Below are 23,439 nucleotides of genomic sequence, written 5' to 3' on the forward strand. Positions count from 1 at the left end.
TTATCTGTAAATGCTTTTTGACATTTGCAACACTTCGCCATATTTCTAGAAGCTCTATGGTGTGCAAACAGATTATGTTGGTTAGTCTGTTATGATGTAAGCCAGGCCAAAGGAAAAGAAGAAGAAGAACAGAACTCTAGCCACTCCCAGACATCTGTCCTAGCCGTCAAATGTGTCAGTTCGGTCTGTCATCCGGAATTTGGCGGGAAAAATGTGATGAAAAAGAGACTGCTGTTTATTTTGTGTTATGAGGTTAATTTTAGGATGAGTTTCCAGAGAACTTTGGTGTGTGTACCAAGAAGAATAACCGAGAAAGGCAATCCAGACTTACTTTGGTTTTAAAGTCCAAGGTAACGCTTTACTTTTGCATCAAATTGAACAGGTAAACAAACAGATGTAAACATAACCTTAATTCCACATATACATGTTATATCCAATTTTCCCACAATAAATGTCACCTTCACAAAGTCACCCAGTCCTTGGTTCTCATCGGATCAAATAACACTTATCTAAACCAGAGATAAGTCACTTCCCAGACGCCGGATCAGCAGACACCCACACACACGGTCAACCAAGATGCCTGTTCCCACTGAATCGGCATATTTTACGTATAAATAGGATGACAAAAACTATTGTATAAGATTTTATTAGATTAGACTCTTTAAGTTAAGTCATGATACTGTAATTTTTGAAACTTATAATTTTATAATAAAAATATTTTTTTTAAAAAAGAAATTTTTAAATCAGTGATATAACAATTGGCGCAGTCGATAGTAGGATCTGACAACGTTGCTAGAACACGAGCATTCTAACTAGTAACGGTGGATCCCTATCCTTTAACAGGAAAAGAGCCATAAAAGAATCCCGAAGTCATAATTCTTCACGTCCTGACGTCCTCACTCACGGCGAACTACGGAAGGAACACCTGGTGAAGCCCCTGGTAGTTAAATTGGCGTAGAGAACAAGACGATCAACTAGATGATTTCCTTACTGTAAGTACAATATTGAATCATCACGTGTTTATATTTTATTGTTTTATAATTTTATTGATTTGAATATTTAATCAAAGTTAGTCAAACTGCACGACTATTTAATATTTATGATTTGATTATTCTGGTAATCAGAAAAAGAGAAACTAAACTTCAATAAAAGAAGTATTTATTTTTCAGAAAAGATATTAATTTTACACAAATAACAATACATTTAGCTGTAATAACAAATAATTACTTTTACAATTATTTTTAAGTTAAAATATTTACAAATTGCTTGTAATTTTATTTTATTTACTATCGATTTATTGATCATCATGACAGACAACGATAATAATACTGCGAATAATGCTACAGAAATAGAACCATATAAACTATCAGAAATTTTCTCAATAATTCCTGAGTTTGAAGGAGATTTTTCAAATTTTTCTTCAAACATTTCTTAATGCTTGCGATTGTGCTTATAACATGTCCACCAGAAATAAGAAACATCTATTAGTAATTCATATCAAAAATAAATTACGCGGAAGAGCGGCACAGCTAATAAGCTCTAGAAACCCTTTATCATACTCAGAAATAAAGCATCTACTTAACTCTCATTTTGGTGATACTAGAGACCTATCCTCACTCATTCAGGACTTGCAACGCGTTAAACAAATAACAAACGAATCTCCTTTAACATTCCTAAATCGTGTTCAAACCTTAAATGCAAAAATGCATGCAAATATTCAGAAATGTAATTTGTCAACTGACGAAAAACAAGCACAAATAACCCTAATCGAATCAATGGCACTCAGTACCTTACTAACAGGATTAGAACCCAGAATTGGTCATATCATTCGAGCAAGTAACCCAAGAGATCTTTTAGAAGCCCAGGTTCGCATAAGACGTGAACTTCAACTGTCTTACTTTGAAAATCAAAAAGCTGTTAAACCGAACCCTCCTAAACCAATTCCTAATCAACCAATAAACAAAAGACCCAATCTTCAACCACCTAAATGTCATTCATGTGGCCGCATTGGTCATTATGCTAATGAATGTCGCTCACAACAACGACCAAATTATTTTCAAAATGGCAACAACAACAATTTCCAAAGACCCCTCTTTAATAACAATCAGCCTAATCCTATTCAACAAAATAGACCCCACTTTTCACCTTCTAACCTACAACCAAGTAATTTTCAATCACGTCCTTCAGTAATACAAAGAAATCCAAATTTAAATCCCGACAAGTTTAGAGCCCATTTTGTCAATCGCGATCCTAACTATGAAAATAGCTACCCTAATAACTATTATCAATCACACGATAGATATGATTTTCCCTCAGAATTCAACCAATACGAACAATCAGCAGATCAGATCGATATCCAAAATTATCAGGATTTTCTATCCCTATCCAATCAAAACCACCCACCAGACCTTACGTCCAATGTGACCCTCGAATCAGAAAACCAGTCAGAAATTACAGAAATCCAAGACCAAATTCAGACATTAAATCTAGACGATTTCGACCCGTTACTGAATTTCCCGGAACAGAATTTTATGTAAACCCCCTTTTAACAGTCAATCCTAAAAACTTATACTACATTACAGACGCGACAAATACCTTAAAACTATTAATCGATACAGGTGCAGGTATTTCAATATTTAAAGAAAATGCCGTGAAAAATTTTAAACAACGTTTTCCCAAAAAAGTTTCTATCCAAGGTATTACCGCTGAAAAACTTCTTATTACAGAATCGACCCTTGTACCCTTTAAAGTCGGAGACCCTCATAAAGTCTATATATACAATTTAGATATTGATTTTGACGGAATCTTAGGTCTTGATTTTTTGGAACATTATAAATGCACTATTGATTTAAACAACAAACAATTAATAACTTATTTTAAAACCGTGCCACTTTACAAAATTGAGAAATCTACAGAATTTAAAGAAGAGGGTTCTTCCTCTAAAAGAAATTATCCAAATGAAATTAATATTCCAGCCAGAACAGAACAAATATTCAAACTTAAATGCAATCTCTCAAATACAGACGCTATTTTATCTAGACAAGAAATCGAAAAAGTCCACATCCCTAATGCTTTAGTTCACATAAATACAAATGGTGAATTTTTTACGTCAATAGTCAATGCTAATGCTATCCCCAAAAGTATAGAATTTTCCGATATTCAAATTGAACCTTTTGTTTCACATACCCTATTAAACTACAATACTTCTGAAATTCAATCTAATTTTGCCAGCAATCGAATTAAGAATATCAAAAACCAACTTCTCACAGAACATCTAAACGAAGAAGAAACTGAACTTATTACTAATCTTTGTCTTGAATACGAAGACATATTTTATCTCGAAGGCGATATACTTTCTTTCACTAATGAAATCAAGCATCAAATCGAAACAAATAATGCCAGGCCCATTTTCACTAATCCTATAAATACCCTCACGTCCATAAGGAGGAAGTAAAATCCCAAGTAAATAAAATGCTAGATCAAGGCATTATCAGGCCCTCTATTTCCCCATGGTCCTCCCCAGTTTGGGTTGTGCCCAAAAAAATGGATTCTTCTGGAAAACAGAAGTGGAGAGTAGTCATCGACTATAGAAAACTTAATGAAACTACCGTGGATGATAAATACCCACTACCCAACATCTCTGATTTACTTGATCAACTTGGAAAGTGTCATTATTTCACTACACTTGACCTTGCATCTAGTTTTCACCAGATAGAAATCGACCCCAAAGACATTCCGAAAACAGCATTTTCTGTTGAAAACGGTCATTATGAGTTCATCAGAATGCCGTTTGGTCTTAAAAATGCCCCGTCCACCTTCCAACGCGTCATGGACAATATCCTCCTTGGCATTTTAAATGAACGCTGTCTTGTCTATATGGACGATATAATTGTTTACTCATCCACAATTCACGATCACATTAACCGACTAGCCGATGTTTTCAAACGACTAAGGAAATCCAACCTTAAAATTCAACCAGACAAGTGTGAGTTCCTTAGAAAAGAAGTAGCTTATCTTGGCCATTTAATAACACAAGAAGGAGTAAAACCAAATCCCGAAAAAATGAAATGCATAAAAAATTTTCCCACATTAAAATCTCCGAAAGATATTAAGTCCTTCCTTGGTCTTACTGGCTATTATCGACGGTTTATCCCAAATTTCGCCAAAATTTCTAAACCATTAACAAGATTTCTCCAAAAGGATGTACCTTTTGACTTTGATGCAGATTGCAGACATGCTTTCGACGAGCTCAAAAATGCGTTAATTCCAGACCCAATTTTAATATATCCAAATTTCGATAAACCATTCCTTCTAATCACTGATGCGAGTGCATATGCAATAGGCGCTGTCCTATCTCAAGGCCCCGTTGGCAAAGATTTACCCATTGCCTTTGCGTCAAGAACACTATGCAGTGCTGAAACAAAATATTCCACCATTGAAAGGGAACTCCTTGCAATTGTGTGGGCAGTAAAGCAATTTCGTCCATACTTATATGGAAGAAAATTTACTCTAGTCACTGACCATCGCCCTCTCACGTGGCTCTTTTCAATTAAAGACCCCGGAAGCAGATTAGCACGCTGGCGTTTAAAGTTAGAAGAATATAACTACAAAATTATTCATAAACCTGGAAAAGTAAACAAAAACGCGGACGCCCTTTCTAGAATTAAAATTAATCATTTTCAAGATTGCTCAAATTTTCAAAAGAAGATTTCAATTTTTGCTTCAAACGAAGACGATTCTGACTCAACCCTAAGTGCTGATAAAAAATCAGATGAAGTAATAGTAGACGATAAAAAAATAACTGAAGAATATAATAATTTTGCCCATTTATACGAAACATCTTTAATTGACTACTCTAAAATCGAAATTTCAAATGAACAACTTTTAGAAAATACTCATAAAAGAATAGTCACCTTTTTTTGGCAAAACAAACTAGAAGAGCTTCATCATAAAATATTAGATGATATCTTTGAAGAAGACGCTAACTTTGGAGCAAACCAAATTAATATATTTTCTAGCAGATTTGTCAAAAACCGAAATTATCTAATAATTCCCCTTCCTTTCGATCCTGAAATGGTAGTTCAGCATTTGTTTTACGTGATTTATACGGGACAAAATAAATTTGATATGTCAATCACTTATTACGTCAAAAACCGCCTTGAATTACCTATTTTAGAAATTTTATCTTACGTTTTCGCCGACAAAGACATTAAAATCAAAATTTGCCAAAATCTCATTAAAACTCCCGACGCTGACGAAATTCCCCAAATTCTAGATCATTACCATCGCGGTAAAACTAACTTACACCGTGGCATAAATAAAACGACACGTCGAATAAAAGAAAAATACAATTGGCCAGGTCTTTCAAAAGACGTTGAAAATCTTATAAAATCATGCGAAACCTGTCAAAAAGTTAAAGCCTGTAGGAAAAACCTAAACAACCCTCTTGTAATAACCGAAACTCCTAAAACACCATTTAAACGTATTAATCTCGATATTTATGAATACCCAACCAGAAATTACGCACTGACCATAAGAGATGAACTCACTAAATTTACGCAGGCATACCCTTTAAGTGACAAAACTGCCAAAACAGTAATCAACACCTTTCTATTATTCTTTCAACATTATGGCACTCCCTTAAGGATCCATGCAGATTATGGCAGTGAATTTGACAATTTCCTTATGAAAGATCTTTGCGAACTCTATGAGATAAAACTAACATTTTCTAGTGTAAGCCACCCTCAATCCAATGCCTCAATCGAAAGATTCCATGCAACTTTAGGAGAAATGATTCGGGCTAATCAAGCCGAAAATCCAAACGATCACCCTTTCAACATATTACCATATGCTGTTATTTGTTATAACAATACAAAAAATAAAATACATGGATTCTCACCATATGAGCTTATTTTTGGGCATACGTCCTCCAGACCTCCTGAAACCATCTATAATGAAAAAGCTTTAATATCTAAATATGTACGAGACTTAAGCAATCGAATGCAATACTTCTATAAAGTTGCACGATCTAAAACTGATAGAAAAAAAGAAAAAGCTAAGGGACGTTTTGATCAACATCTTTCCCAAAACCCTCCAAACTATCAAGTAGGTAATAAAGTATATATTAAAGAATCTCAAATTGCAAATAAAGCATCGAATAAGTTAAACGGACCCTTTGAAATTCTCGAAATTCTTAAAAACTCAGCAATTGTATTAAACCCCCAAACAAATCAAAAATCAAAAATAAATTTTGATAGAATGAAACCCTATCATGAGTAAATTCTTTTTCAGATTCTTCGGACTGTTTCCAGTCATCCTTTGCCAATATTCCATAACACCGATCAACAATACCATTGGAATCTTCTTTCACGAAGAATGAAAATTAAAAATTTCTAATAACAAATGGACCCTTCTTGTTTATAAAGATTTAGAACTAATAAAAAATACAATAGAAAATAATGATAAAATACTAAACAACCTGTTAAAAACACCCTCGATGAAGACGTACCTCGAATGTTAGCTTTTAAGACGGAAGTCCAAACTCACGTTAGTCTTCTTAGACAAATATCAAACTCCATAAATCAAAAATACTCAGACATTATAGTTGACACACGCAAATACATTTTTAGAGAAAAACGTGGATTAATAAACGGTATGGGATCAAATTGGAAATCCATAACTGGAAATCTAGATGCCTCAGACGGTGAATATTTTAATGAATGGATAGACAAACTAGCACGTGACGAACATGAACTAGAGAACCTCTTAAAAAATCAAATTTCCGTAACAACCTCAGTAATAAAGAACTTTAACGCCACCATCCAAAAACTTCAAGTTGACGAGGAAACATTTAATAAAGATATAGAGGAAATTAGGAATTCAATAATGGATATTTCTGATCAGCTTAAATACTACTCATCCCAAATCGCAATTTTAAACATTTGTGTGTGAAACAATGTTCCAGTATTCTTCCATATCCAATAGACACAGACGCCATCTGTGAAGTCCAACTCCTCAGACAACTAAGTAATCTACCCAGGACATGCCAGACTTCCATAATACTTGCAAAAGATTACAACATCCAAGAAATTAGCCAAAACTTATGGCTAATAGCCGTTGCTGACCCTCTTCCCATAACAATCAAATGTGGTACCAGAGATATCGTCACGAAAATCACTAACAACAATACACTCTTGAAACTCCAACCTGCATGTAATGCATTTGTTGGCAGCACGAGAATCCACACCCAAAAACAGATTGACACACATGACAACATCACTTATAGCAGTCATCCAGTTATTATACCCTATAGCTGCTGTGACCACATACCAGAAAAAATACATTTGCCCGATTTGAAACCACTTAAACTGAATAAATTGAACGTAGAGGACCTCAACATAGCACAACATAAGCTAAACCAATATTCTGACGAACTGGACCGGCTCATAAAGCAACCTTTTGTTAACAAACACATAAGCTGGTTTACTATTGTAACAATAATCTTGATTGTAGTATTGCTCATCTTCTACATCACCTGTAAATGCAAAAAACGAAGAAATCTCAAAATAGGAATCGCCACTTCAAGCGATGACTATCCTCCTTCACCACCTAAGCATCCAGGCAATACTTTTACCAGACAATGGAGGAAGATCCTTCCCAGAAGAAGACCAAGCATCCATATTGGAGATCTCGTAGAAGAGGGAGAAGAACTAGAGCTCAACCCGAACAAACAGATGTGTTAAAAAGTTGCTGTCACACATCAACTTTTTTCTTAATGGGGGAGCTGTTATATCTAATTTTCCCACAATAAATGTCACCTTCACAAAGTCACCCAGTCCTTGGTTCTCACCGGATCAAATAACACTTATCTAAACCAGAGATAAGTCACTTCCCAGACGCCGGATCAGCAGACACCCACACACACGGTCAACCAAGATGCCTGTTCCCACTGAATCGGCATATTTTACGTATAAATAGGATGACAAAAACTATTGTATAAGATTTTATTAGATTAGACTCTTTAAGTTAAGTCATGATACTGTAATTTTTGAAACTTATAATTTTATAATAAAAATATTTTTTTTAAAAAAGTAATTTTTAAATCAGTGATATAACATACATATATCTTTTATCAATGAAGAATCCTACTAATATCCCCATTTCAGATCTTAGTAATCTTAGGCACTGTAAAGAAATATATGTTTTTAATTTTTTATTATGCTTTTAACTCTTAAAGAACGGCAGATTGCCAAATATTTCAGATAGTTATAAAAAAATAAAAGGGTGATGGTCAAAGTAAGTGATGAAAAAATCAAAGGACCATCTTCGTTCAGTATTTCTTACAAATTTAGGGAAAATGATGTTTTCTTATAAGTAGTTGTGCAAAAGATAAAAGAATACTCAATGCGGCAATAAAATTTTTTCCACAAAATTTTTAACGAGAAACTGCAAATGAATACAGTGTAGCAACCCTCCTCCCGTAAACTATTTTAAGGAACAATGCTGTACTAAACGCACGTATAAAATCTCTCTAGGGAAATTCATAAAGGCGCACGACAAATTGAACAAAACAAATAAAAATTTATTTTTGAAAGGGATCCTTATTACTTCGCCGTCGGCTGTCATATAAATTTTTAACGAGTTATTGGCTAAAAAGGCGGAAATGGACTTTTTACTGGAAAACTTCATATTATCCTTCGTTTATTTAGTTATTTTTATTGGTGAAATTCATACAAAGGAGGTTCATATTCGGTTAAGTTATGCCAACAGTTTATACTGAAATATCTCGTTTGAGATCCAATAGAAAATCAATCATCTGGCAAAACGGAATTTTCCGGTGTATTAGGCAAAGCCTCGCGTTATTTTTTTTTTATTGGACATCTGCTATTCCCACGTCACTCAGGCAGTATTTGTGGATATATGCATCTAATCAGAAATCGATTTTCATGTAAAGGTTTCATCGCTTTTATTCACGGTTGGATCAATCCTTAGTAAGCGATGTTTGTTCACCCGTGGCACTTTTTATAAGTTATAAAAATACATTTATTTATTAATATATAAGGTTTCCTCGCTAAGAAAGGATTATTTATTTCTTCTCTTGAAGAACGGAACTACGGATAAGGTTCGAGCAAAATATGTATTGTTTCTGCTATACCCGCCCTAAAATAAAAAAAAACTTTTTTGTACGAAAAATGAAAAATGGAAATCCTGGTTAAGCGGTTTCAAGGTTAATAGACCGTAAAGTTTCAGCTGGAGCGGATTTTTATTCAAAGCCTCCTCGGCGAGGAAATCGTTCGATTGCAATAATACAATTCATTATGTTGGCTTTTGTCAGCTAAAAGAACCAGGGAGATATTTCTTGTTTTTTCCCCCAGTAAATAGAATTTTATTATTTTATAAAGTAATTAGATGGAAACGAGTAATATTTGAAAAATCAACAATCAATCAAAAATAAACAACAACTTTGAGTTCAATATGTGCACAGGGGCAAGAGGGGTGTCTTGTTGACAAACATTCGAGGTTATGTTGACATGGATGGTGTGCAAAGTTTAGAAAGTTCGAAAAAGAAGTGTAAAGCCTGTAAGAAAAAAGTTGTGGATGCTGTAGACTGTAAAAAGTGTAGTAGCAGCTACCATCCAAGTTGTGCTTTGCAAGCAAAAGTGTTAAATAAAAGCGGAAAATTGATTTGTTGTGCACCATATACAATAAGTGAGGTTAACAAAAACAAATTGCGTAAAAACTCAGAAAACAGTGAAAATTTGATGGAAATGGATGAAAGAAAACTAAAAGCCATTATTGAGCAAACATTTAAGCAGATGTTCCAACCAATGGAGAAAAAGTTTGATGAGTTGGATAAGTCCATTCAATTTATGTCGAGGGCTTTTGAAGAACAAAAACTTCACTTCGAAAATGTTATGAAAGAAGTTAAAGTAATAAAAAAGGAGAATGATTCACTAAAGCAGCAGGTTAGCCAGTTAGAAATGAAAATGGATAACATGGAAATTAAGGAAAAGGCTAACAATATGATAATTGTTGGAGTACCAAAACAGAATGACTTGGATGTAAGGAAAATTGCCTGCAAGATCACAGAATAAAGGATCTCACAGAAGCGAAGGCTTGCGTCGGCTCCTTTGATATCCGTGAACCAGTTTTTTATAAGCCCAACTGACAGATGCACCCGGCGCAAATACACTGAGATATCTCGTAAGGTTGTAGTAAACGCATACACCGAACGAAGTGCTTTTATTTTTAAAATCGAAATGGTTGTATTCATATAATACGAGAGCAAACTACAAAATTTAGTTACATTTCAAATAGGACTTTTTTTTGTTAAGGCTTATATTGGTCCTTGCTTTTTAAAATAATTATAATAATTATTATTTTTATAAAAATTGTTATTTGACAGTTTTGATACACGATAGAGGTGTAGGTTAGTATACTTTTAATTTGTTTTGGAATGGAATTTTTGTGTTTTTTTGTGGAAAGTTGTTTTATGATAATGGTATATAATATTTGCCTTTGGTAAGGCACTAGCTAAGAAAAAGTCTGCTATTTGTGTGATGTTAATATGTTAACAATATACATATACATATGTACATAGGTGGGTATTTTTAAATTAAATTTTAGCTGGAAGGTTTATACGCAGGTATGTTTTCTCGTAAGTTTTAAACACAACACATTTAAGAGTAGGTATCATCGGCTTTTATATATTTATATATAAAAAGATATATGTATGTATTATTATATACATATGTAGGTATCACACATACGTCCATATTTTATAAAGGTATTATACGTTGTATAGTCGCCGTCCATTATGATAGTCTGGAACAAAATATAAGATTCTTAAGTGTTTTACTACTACTATATTATGCACTTGCATGGGTAAACCAGTCCATAAAAAGACAGATAATTAAAAATTAAAGTCATTATTCTTTATGACATAGAAATACTGTATACCTAAATCAACCTTAATATTTTTATCTATGTACAATGTTATGTACCTGCACGTATGTACACATACATAGATACATATGGTTTAGGCATATACATATATGTTTATTAAATTAAATAATGTTTATTCTGTATTTATTTGCATGGCACGACAAATTAATTAGGGAATATTCTGAACTTTTCAAAGCTTTTAAACAACCATAATAATAATGAATAATACATAATAATGTAACTTTTCTATACATACTTTAATAAAAATAAAAAACGGCAAATTAAAAAATATCGCAAATATACACACTAACGCTCGTACTAATACACTAATTATGACCCGATACACCACGTGGGCGATGACAGTTGTACCCGTTAGAATGGGGGTAAATGGGAGGAGCCTGAACGAAAAACCGGTTCGGTAAAAAGGGCTAGCCTTCGCTTCTGTGAGATCGTTTATTCTGTGGCAAAATCATGGGCTCGTTAGGTGTGCAATATGACAAAGATGAAATTCTGGAAGGATTCAGATTAAATAAAGCAGAAAATGGTCCAATATTAGTAAGATTCAGAAATGTCCACACTAAACAAGAAATCTTAAAAAAGGTAAAACAGATTAGAGGAATATCCGTTCAGAAATGTGGTTTTGAGGGTGCCAATAGAAAGATTTATTTAAACGAGGATTTAACGATGAAGAAGAGAGCACTTTTCAAGAAAGTAAGAGATATTAAGCAAGAAAAGGGGTATAAAGCCGCATATGTACTGAATGGAAATATATATGTTAAGAAAAGAGAGGGCGATACGCCTATACATATCAGATCAGAACAGGATCTGTAAGTAATTAGAGCTAAAACTATTAATTTATAAGAAAATATTTAGATACATACCAATCTTTGTGATAACATTTCTAGTATAAACTTTTTTAATAATAATGAAAGAGATATAAACATAATGCATGTTAACATACGAAGCATTTCCCAAAATTTTGACCAGTTCTTGGTGTTCCCTGAAGCTTGTGGAAAGAGCTTTGATGTGCTTGTGATGTCCGAAACACACTTCTTGATAACTTTAATATTCCTGATTTTCAAATATTTTTTAATGGAAGTGCATTAAATAAATGTGATGGATGTGTTACATACATAAAAGAAGAGTATTTATTAGACCATCAGATTTTAGAACATAATTCCTTGAAAATAATTAGAACCACATTAAAAAAGAACAATAGTGAAATGGACATTTTGACAACATATAGAGGCTTCTCAGTTAGTCGTGATGAATTTATTGATAACCTAGATGCAATACTACAAAGATTGACCAGTCACACTAGAATGCAATTGGTAGTGGGTGACATGAATATCGACTTAATGGACACTGAGTCTCAACAAACAAATAACTATTTGACAATGCTTATGGGATATGGGTTTTTAAGCCTTATTAATAAACCTTCAAGAAGAGCTGGTGATTCACAAACATGCTTAGATCATTTCTTTATAAAGTGTAAAAGTAGTATATTTAATAAATTAAATTCTGTAATATTAGAACATAAATTAACCGATCATGATCCTATTTTGCTTAATATAAGATTGGAAACTGAATGTGAGCCAGTAAATGAACTGGAAAAAAAAATAAATAAATAAATAAAATAATAAAATTCTTTTCAGAAAATTGATCACAATAAATTTTACAGACTTATTTCGGAGGCAAAATGGGATGATGTTACGGACTGTCAGGATTCTGAAATTTGCACGCAAAATTTTATTAATACTATGAAAATTATTATCTTAAATTCCACACAAACAATAGTAATAAAAAATTAAAACAGAAGATTAAAACCATGGATAACGGGAGGGCTTTTAATATCAATTAGAAAAAGGGATAAATTAAAAAAGGATTGTATGAGAAATAGACATAACATATTGCTGTTAAATAGGTACAGAACTTTCAGAGATACACTTTCAAAGCTCATTAAATATGCAAAATACACATATTATAAGTTTTAGGCAAAGGAGAACATTAACAACCCTAGGTAGCTATGGAATGTTATTAAAGAAGCTACAAATGACCAAATAAGTAAGGTAGATATAAGCAGTGTCAGTGGGGAGGGTGGGGAAATCACTGATAAAAAACAAATAGCTAATGAATTCAATAAATATTTTAGCAATATAGCTAAAAAAAATACCAGCAAAATCAAATCAAACACCTTAGATCTAGGCAAAAGGGTAAGTCAGTCATTTTATTTAAATCCATTTTCAGAGAAAGATATCAATATGCAAATTACTGATTTAAAAAAAGGGGTTAAGGGAGGAACAGATTGTATTTGCTCAAATTTAATAAAAAAATATAGCTCATTCTTATTGAAACCCTTAACTCATATCACGAGCATTATTTTCAGTACGGGAACCTTCCCGGAAATACTAAAAACAACCACTATTTTTGATTTAAAAAACAGTTGACATTCTTTCTAGAAAAATATCAGTTATTAAATGGAAATCAATTTGGATTTCGGGAGGGCTCGAATACTGAAAATGCAATGTGTAGAGTTACAGAAAAAATAGTAAGAAGTCTGGATCAAGGCAAAAAAGTTATTGGTGTGTTTCTTGACCTACAAAAGGCATTTGATACTGTGGAGCATCGTATTCTGCTTGGAAGATTGGATAATATTGGTATTAGAGGGGTTCCAAATAATCTAATAAAATCTTATTTAACTAAAAGGTTGCAGGAAATAAACATATCAGGACAACATAGCCATGAATCCATAGTAGAGTGCGGTGTTCTTCAGGGTATGGTGCTTTCTTCGTTGCTGTTTATACATAAATGGCATTTTATCAGTTATAAATGAGGGTTTTGTATACTGCTTTGCTGATGACACTGCAATTATAATATGTGGGGAAACCTGGGAAATTGCTAAGAAAAATGCTGAAATAGCGATGAAAAAAATTAAAGATTGGCTGGATAATAGCATGCTTTCATTAAATGTTGATAAAACCAAATTCGTTACCTTTTCAATTTTAAGTTCATATCTACCTAACTATCAACAAATAAAATTGCATGAATCACAGTGCATGATAACTACTAACTGTAAATGTGAGAAAACAATAGGGAGAAAAACCAGTTTAAAATACTTGGGAATTATCATCGACCAAAATTTGTCATGGAAAGAACAAGTTAAAAGCGTAGCTGATAAAATTAGAAAACTGATCTTTAAATTTTATGAGCTAAGAAACGTATTAGATTTTAAAACACTAAAAACAGCTTACTTTTCACTAGTTGAATCAATAATATGTTATGGGCTTGTGATATGGGGGAGTGCGGGTGTGACTAATTTGGAGAAGCTCATTATAGCACAGAAATGGATCATTAAGGAAATGCTTTTTAAAACTAAAAGATACCCTACAAATCTAGTTTACAAAGACAGCAATTTGCTAAACATAAAACAGCTATTCATTAAGTCAGTTATAAGAATCATGCTAAAAACAGATTTTTATAAAAGAAGTATATCTCATGGTTGCAATACTAGATTGGCTTCTCAGAATAATGTTTGCCTACAGAATCCTAGACTTACCATTTGTCAAAATCATGTTTGCTGTATTGGTCCAAAAATTTATAATAGTCTACCTCAAGAATTTAAAAATAAATCATATAAAAATGTAAAAAAAAAATTGGTAAATGGATACTTGATAGTAATTGAAGACATGAGTTGATAAAGGTGCTATGTCCATTTTTTTCAAAAAATGACTTATTTGTATATTTGGTTACCTAAAGTCGTAATACAACCCCTGAATAACTCAAGAACTCAAGATTCTTAAATTGTTAATAATAAGGATTATTTTAATTGATAAAGGTACTATGTCCTATGACTAAGTACCCTTTTTAATTAGATAAAGGTGCTATGTCCATATTTAAGGACATAGCACCTTTATCCACTAGATAGTGGGAAAGTTTTATTTACATGGTAGGTGCCATGTGACATTTTAAGGTTATGTTTGTTGTTTATCACATCGTTCAACATGGGGTCGAGAAGTAAAAGAATGTTAGAATTAGTAAAAAACAAGAAAATATGTGTTTTAAATAAAGGTAAGTCCGAATAGAGAATTTTTTTGTAGATAGAAACTGTATTTTGTACTTCCTTAGAGGTCAATACCAGGGCGGTGATTTTGGAGCAGCCAAGCACTAGTGGGCTTCAAAAGAAGGTTAACTCTAAAGCAGGTAAGCATATTAAAACATTTTTTACTACCTTTATGAATTAATGATCTCTTTTTAATAACAATTTACCCCCTCGATGCGATTTAATTTTTTATTTAAAAAAATACATATATAATATACATTACTTGAGTTATTATTATTACATACATACCTACCCATGTACATAAATTAAATTTTTAGACTATATGGATAATTGTACTGATGAAAGTGTTATATCAGGCAGCGAATATTCCCCTTCCAGTGAAGAAGATTCAGAAGAGGATTCTGATAACTCAAATATTTCTTATTCGACGAGTCTCATAAACAAATATCCGGATGTTGATAGAGTCAAACGTAAAATGTTTCCGGATAACCAAAAAATTAAAAAGGTAAAGCTAAAAAATGTTAAGATTAAGAAATAAAAATAGAAATTAGAAATAAGTATAAATTTAATAAATAACTAAGATATTTTTAAGGTTCCGACAAGCAGCAGGGAAACCCCGGATAGGATTGACGTCATTAACGAAGTGCAGGAGTAAATACCTCGGGAAATACGTATAGAAGAGCATAACCAGCAATTCCATGTTACTTCCGATGGAATAAGTAAAAGAGAAATTGTTAAACCAGTTTTAAAAATAACTAAAAAAAGAGTCCGGAAACCTGATAATTGGAAACGAAATAAAGCGGCAAAGTTAAGAAAACAAGGTAAAGAATATATTTCTCAAAAGACTGGTAAAGTGATGGAAGCAAAAACAATTAAAAGAGATTTTCTGTGTAAAGAAAAATGTAGAATAAACTGTACTGAGAAATTTAGTATTGCAAGCAGAGAAGAAAATTTTATAAGCTAGATACAAATTCCAAAAATATTTTAATTTTTAAAAGTATTAAGATGCAGGAAGTTAATCGTCACCGCCCTCGTAAAAATATAAAAACGAAAGCTTACAGCTTTAAATATTTTATTACATGTGATAAAGAAAATACACTAGTGTGTAAAGATGCTTTCTGCTCTTTATACCGAATTGGACGAAAAAAAGTGTTTAAAGCTCAAAATGACTTAAAATCTGGCCAGGTAATGCCCTCACCACATAAGCAAGGGCATCACAAAAATCCAAAAAAAATATCCGATGAAGTAATAAACTGCATTGAAAATCATATCAAGCAGTTTTCTTCAGAAGAATCACATTATTCTAGGACTAAAAACCCACATAAAAAATACCTTTCCCCTTTACTAAATATTAACCGACTTCATCAACTGTATATAGAGGATTGTCAAACAAAAAAGCTCGAAACTAAATATTTCGTAAAGGCCTCTTTTTACAGACATATATTTGAAACAAGGTTTAACTTATCTTTTGGTGTACCAAAAAGTGATACTTGCAGTTTATGCGATGCTGGAGAGAACTCTTTAGAGCACTCGAATAATTTTCAACTTGCTTTTGCGCAGCAGAAAGTTGACCGCGAAGCAGTAAAAATGTCCAAAGAAAAATGTTACATAACAATGGATCTTCAACAAACGATGCCTTTGCCAAAGCTATCAACGTCAAAATCTTTTTATTTAAGACAAATGTGGCTATACAACTTTGGAGTCCACTGTTTAACCAATTCTGGTCATAAGTCCTATTTTTTTACATGGACTGAGGATATTGCCAATAGGGGAAGTAATGAAATAGCAAGTTGTTTGCTACGATTTTGTTTGCTTCTTAAAGAAGAAAATCCCCAAATTGATCATTTAATAATTTGGTCATATCAATGTGGGGGACAAAACAAAAACTTCTCCATTATTAACCTTTTTCAATACCTAATATTAAATAAAATATTTAAGATCATTGACCATAAATTTCCCGAAGTTGGTCACAGTTACCTTGACTCTGACAGAGACTTTGGAAGAATAGAAAAGGTTCTTAGAAAACATCAGAATATTTATATACCAGACCAATATCGGGAAATTATTAGATCTGCGAGTACCAAACAAAGTGTATGCCTTAACATGGAACATTTTTTTTATTGCTTTGAAACTCTACCTGCAAAACTTCATTTAAACAAAAGACTCACTAATAGTCTTGACCAAAAAATAAATTTTCGAGATAAAGTGAAGTGGCTAAGAGTAAGTTGTTTTGGAAAATACTTTTACAAAACTAGTTTAGATCCGTTTACCCCATTTATGGAAGTTGACTTACAAAAAAAAAGAGAACTGATAGTACAAAGTAATCAAGTTGTTTTACAAAAGTTACCTAAATGCGGTGGTTTGACTTCTGAAAAAATTTCAAATCTACAAGATCAACTTAAGTTTATTCCAGCAGAGTATAAATGGTATTATGATATTGTTTTAGAAGAATGTTTGAAAAACCCTAAGAAAAAACGTAATTCATGTTAAATTTAAATGTTTCTGTGTCTTTGTTTATAAATTTTTAATGTATCTTACTTTGCTTTTGTTAATCTGCAAATAAAATTTAATTTCCAGATTATTTAATAGTTTTTTTTATTATTTTTTAAAAATTTAAATACAACATAGGTGACATAACACCTTTCTCCACTCAAGTTTATACCAACATCTGCATGAAATGTTGGTTGATTAAGGTGCTATGTCCATTAAAATTAAAATTACTAAAAAAGTATAAATTCTAGAAAAACAAAAAATATTATATAAAAAAGTACAAAACGATTCTAATCTAATAAGATATTGGTAATTTTTATAAAATTTATTAAAAAAAATATATAAGTGAAAACGCGTTTCCTTCAATTACTCAATATCTGAAAAAGTGGACATAGCACCTTTATCAACTCATGTCTTCAATTATGAAACTAATTATCTAATATAAAAAAAAAATATTTGGTATTAATAGTTATATTTTAAGTAAGTTTCTTTTTAGTATAATCTATAATATAAAAAGTATTTGTTACAATAATTAGAATTTAGTGAGTAAAGTATTTGTAAAATTTGCATTTTTGTTAGGTAAATATTTTATAATGATTTAAACCTCAGTAATAGTAATTAATAAATGTTGTTAGGCGCACACACAGTATGAAATTACCATTGTGCGTTGAATTAGGGCAATAGATAGTTATGAAAAGAACAAAATATAAATAATTAGGAAGATTATATATATTAGAAGATGATATACATTACATATATTATATAATTGTTAAACATTTATAAGTTTATAACATTGTTAACTTTGTATACTATTGCTAAATAAAATAAATAAAAAAATATTCATCGATTTTCTGTTGTCAAGTTTACACCCATTTTCAAAACAGGAAATTTTCAGCTATATATCAACACATATAATAATGTTAATTTATCTTATTGATGTTAGATTTTATATTAAAAATAAAAAGAAGAAATAGAAATATGTTATTCTAAGCGCAAAAATAACATCTTCAAAGCAAAAAATTTATTAACATTCTTGTTCCTAAAACCGCTTCTAAAAAATTTGTAATGGCAACAGCTCAGACAAAAGCTGAAGTCATCTTGCGAAATGTCATCTTGACAAACAGCTTTGTGTTTAAATTCGGCATTTGCGAAATTCTTTGTTTTTTCTTCAATTGTGTTTTTGTGAATTGTAACGATAGTAAAAACTTGTGCCGCTTATGCCGCATAGTTCATAAGTGGTAATATTTTTTTTTAATTTAAAGCATATACTGTTAATATCAAATATTTATCATGTAAATATTTTTTTACGACGTCACTGGTAAAGATTACTTGTATCGGTGGCATTAACAATACGTTGAAGCGGCATTGCAATGTTGTTGCCTTTTTCTCTAATATACAGGGTGGTGCGATTTCGACTGTTTTAACAGTCAGAAGATAGAAAAAAATTGACTTAGATGTCATGAGCTCAAATTTTGTAAAAAAAAATTTTAAGTTATCAAAATTTTACTATGTCAAACTGTTTGGCCGCTAGGAGGTAGTAGTAGTAAGTAAGGGGGTAGAGGAAGAACTTTTTAATGATAAATATTCTTATGTTATATATTTTTATACAGGGTGTTTCATAAAGTTTATATTCTAAAAGAGAGTTGCAAGTAGCGACTAGGCAAGCTTTTCGTGCTATTAGACCTCTTGAGCTTATAAACGCTTGTAAATCAGTTAGAAAAAGGTGTTTATTATGTATTCGAGAAGGAGGTGTTGAGTTTGAACACCCACTTTGAAAAAAATGGTCCTTGTTTGTAATATTAGTTTATAATTATTATTAAACTCTGTAAATATGCCTAGAAATTATTGTTAATTGCCTTATTTTTTTATAATATGTCGAAAAATATTAAGTTTATAATCTAAGTGAAATAAATTTTTCCATGGCCTACTTCTTAAAATTAAAATTAAAATCGGAAATATCGGAAACAGCTAACATGAGATATATGGTGTTATATATTTTTGAAAAGAGGATTTCAAGGGCTTTCAGAATTTATAAAAAAATAATATCTGTTCATATGTGTTCATAAAATAATATGGTAATTCTACATTTCAATCGTCGGCTAAACTTGTTTTATTCGATTTGATTTAGGTTTGTTGGTATATATTTGTTATTTTCCCTAATATTTGGCAGATGGAAACATCAATTGTCTTTTCTATTGATAAACACTCTAAGAATTTTCATTTGTTTTGCTAATTTTTTTGCCTCCGTGTTTTTTTATTTAAATATATTTACACATTATTTCTTCAACATAAAAAAATATCCTTTAAAACCACCACTATCCATAGGGAAATAATAACTGAATTAATGGAAAATCACAAAAATTTGTTTTGTTCATCTACTTTTGGTTTTAATATGGCAACATGGGTACAATTAATAGCACTTATAACACCAGGAAAATAAATCTCATAAATCTTAATTTATTAAGTTGTCTCTCATATATATGTATTTGAAAAAAGAATGAATCGGTCAGCAAGGTGATTGTCCATAATTTTAGTAGTTTTATGGATCCAACGACTTGCAGTAGTTTCGCTAATTCCAAAATTAAAATCTTGTCTAATGCTTCTTTGGTAACAACCTGTGGCATTAAATCTTGACATACTAAAACTGCAATGGTAACTCTACGTCCTCTGCCTCTATTATTGATAGGATGTTGTGTAAAATTGGGTCAAATTAGATTTATTAGTTGTTGGGTTTAAGAAAGCTTTTTGAGAAACAAATGAAAACCAGATAAACACTCGATGAAACAAATGCACGATGACACATTATGCACGTGTTAAATAAGAAAGAAGATATATCGTCTGATGCATACGCCAATATACCGAAGCGTGTCGTCGACAAATCGTTGAAAACTAGACAATCCGCAAGACACTCATGAATGAAAATTTTATTTAAAAACAGTCATATTGAGTAATCGTGCCGAACAGTAATTTTAGAATCCCAGTGCCCATCTTGCAACCATGACAAGCAAAAATGTTTATTTGCGAGCTGTTATTCTTAAGGCGCGTACAGACATAGAATAATACTTCGTTTCGTAACTTTGTTGCGCAACAATTTTTTTTTACGCAGGGCAGTTCGGTGTTATTATCCGATAAATTATCGTGTAACAACGCATTTTCGTATAACCTATAACAAAACATTCTGTCTTTCCATGTGTTTTCATTACCATTTTAATTTATTTCAAGTAGTTGAGTATTATTGAAGCAACAATAATGGAACTTGCTGCGCAGAATATTCAACAGCAGTATTATATCAATAACAAAAAAAAATGCAGACAAAAACAACGTTGGTGGAAAACGCAGTTATACGCTAGTAGAAATGTATCCGGTGGAAAAAGTTTTTATTGTCGATAGTTTTTATCGGGCTATTTTTGAGTTATAGGAACAGTAGACTTCAGGCAAGCCGCTTGTTTTTAGAAACACTTGCTCTTCCTACGAAAATATTCATTGTCCTAGTGCAATGAAATTATGAAAAATGAACGATGTTGAATGAAGGAATTTATTTTCTTTTTGCACTCATTTACAGAAATATGAGACTCCGCTGAAAGTGGATGTCAAATATGTTTTTTTCTAATTTAATAATATCTAAGATTTGTGTCTTTGCTTCAGAGATTTTATATAAAATTAAGATTAGCTTCTTCCGATCACTCTTTATTGACAAATCTAATAAATCACGCAACATCAGCCCCTATCATGTCTTTAAAATGATGCTGAAAAACCGACAACTAATGGGACGCCGTGATGTTTTGATGTTACGATGTACCGTCTACACTCCATATATAACGCGAACATGAAACGATCGTGATAACGATGTTTTGTTTTATGTGTGTACGCGGGTTTACAAACACCGCATTTCCCTAATTTTTTTCGACAAGCCAGGTTGCCTTCATATTTCGTATACTAGGCGATGTTTACGTTTTTCACATGCGGATAAGAAAAAGGAATTTGAATAGTTCTGAAGATATAAGAGTTTAAAAATCACAAAGTCACATTTCACCAATTTATAGAGTTCGGAGTAATATAAATTAGCAGGATTAAACAGTTGTTATGGCCTTAAACTGCATAAAAATACTAAATTTGTAGGAGCTAGATTATATAACAATCTCGTCACTTTGGCAGGTCTCTTATCCTACTAAAACTCAAATATCTTAAACATTATTGAAGATAAAAATAAAATTCAAGGTTAAAAGAAATTTTTTTTATTAACTTCTTTAAAAGTGTTTCAAGAAAAACTTTTCTAGTTATAGACTTTAAATCCAGGTTACAACTTACCGAACGACTGCCTATACCGATTAATATCCACTAAAACAGAGACAAACTTAAAAATTTTAAAAAAGAAATATAATTCATTTAATTAATCGAAGAAACTTTGTTAATAGTGCAAATTATTTCAAATAAAATGTTTCTAGTTATCTGTTTCCAAATCCAGTTGCAACTCCCAGGAGCGACTGATTTTACCAGACCTCCTCCTACTACAGGGTGTTTCAGAACTATGGGATGAAACTTCTGGGGGTTGTTCAGTGCAACAGAAGAATCCATTTAAGTATAGGAATCCATGTCCGAAAATGCGTCACTACGCCACTACGGCCCTAAGACGCGTTAAAATTTATAAAAAACATTAATTACCTAAATAGGATCTGCTGCATTTATTTTTACCTTTTGTACATGATACCATAACAACAATTGTTTAAAATTATCAATGTCAATTTTTAATGTCATGTTTAAAAATTTTATAGCTTACAATTTTTAAACATTTATTGCTAATGGAAAACTTTACCAATCAAGAATTGGCGGATATGCATTTGGCATACGGAGCAACAAACTGCAATGCACAAGCAGCATCGCGGTTGTATCATGAACGTTATCCCGAACGACAGCATTCTGGATACAAAAAGTTTATTGCGGTTCATCGGCGGCTCGCTGAAACAGGCATGTTTAAGACCAAGATGCATGATACTGGTGTTGCTCGAACCGTAAGAACGGTCGAATTTGAAGAAGAGGTGCTTCAGCGAGTTGCCGATGAACCATCAAATAGCACACGTGACGTCGCTAAGAATATGAAACGAGTAACGCTTCTGTCTGGCGGGTACTACACGAGCAACAACTCCATGCTTACCACTTCCAGAAAGTTCAAGGTTTGACTGCAGCCGATTATCATCCTAGAGTTCAATTTTGTCGATGGCTTCTGGATCACATCATTGCAGAACCAAATTTTTTACGATATGTTTTGTGGACCGATGAAGCCTCTTTCATAAGTGACGATATTTTTAATAGTAGGAATAGCCATGTTTGGGACGAAGAAAATCCTTATGCAATTTTTCCAAGAAAACATCATAATGGTTGGTCTGTCAACATATGAGCAGGCATTGTTGATGATTATTTAATTGGGCCATACCTTCTACCGGAACGGTTAACAGGACCTATTTATCTGCGTTTCTTGGAGGAAGTTCTCCCAGAACTCCTTGAAAATGTTCCACTAAACATTAGACAGCAAATGTGGTTTCAGCATGGTGGAGCGCCGGCTCACTTTGCTGTACAAGTACGCGAGTATTTGGCTCGCTCAGCGGTTTGGGCACCGTTGGATTACCAGAGGTGGAGCAGTTTCTTGGCCTCCTAGGTCACCCGATTTAACGTCGCTCGATTTTTTCTTGTGGAGACATGTAAAGTCTTTAGTCTACGAAACTCTAGTAGAATCAGAGCTAGACTTAATTGGACGAATAACAGCAACATTTGAAATCATTCAAAACGAGGATCAAATTTTTAGTGTAGTCCGCCGAAATCATGTGCGGCGTTTAAATCGGTGTATTGAGGTTGGAGGAAGACATTTTTAACAATTGTTGTGATGGTAAAAATAAATGCATCAGATCCTATTTAGGTAATTAATATTTTTTCTAAATTTAAACGCGTCT

The 23,439-nt window shown here is 32.3% G+C and overlaps 1 protein-coding gene and 1 long non-coding RNA gene across 6 annotated transcripts in view; one reads left to right on the top strand and one right to left on the bottom strand.

Annotated features, from left to right (window-relative positions):
* LOC126742578 (follistatin-related protein 4-like) overlaps window positions 1-23,439 on the bottom strand; it is a 483,850-nt gene that overhangs the window by 414,243 nt on the left and 46,168 nt on the right. The gene's annotated exons all lie outside the window — the stretch shown is intronic.
* LOC126742640 (uncharacterized) lies at window positions 278-15,595 on the top strand. Its single transcript, XR_007662624.1, has 3 exons — window positions 278-350; window positions 15,042-15,144; window positions 15,322-15,595. It is a non-coding gene; the product is annotated as an uncharacterized LOC126742640 (long non-coding RNA).

Source organism: Anthonomus grandis, chromosome 1 (assembly GCF_022605725.1).
Source record: "Anthonomus grandis grandis chromosome 1, icAntGran1.3, whole genome shotgun sequence".
Classification (NCBI taxonomy): Eukaryota; Metazoa; Arthropoda; class Insecta; order Coleoptera; family Curculionidae; genus Anthonomus; species Anthonomus grandis.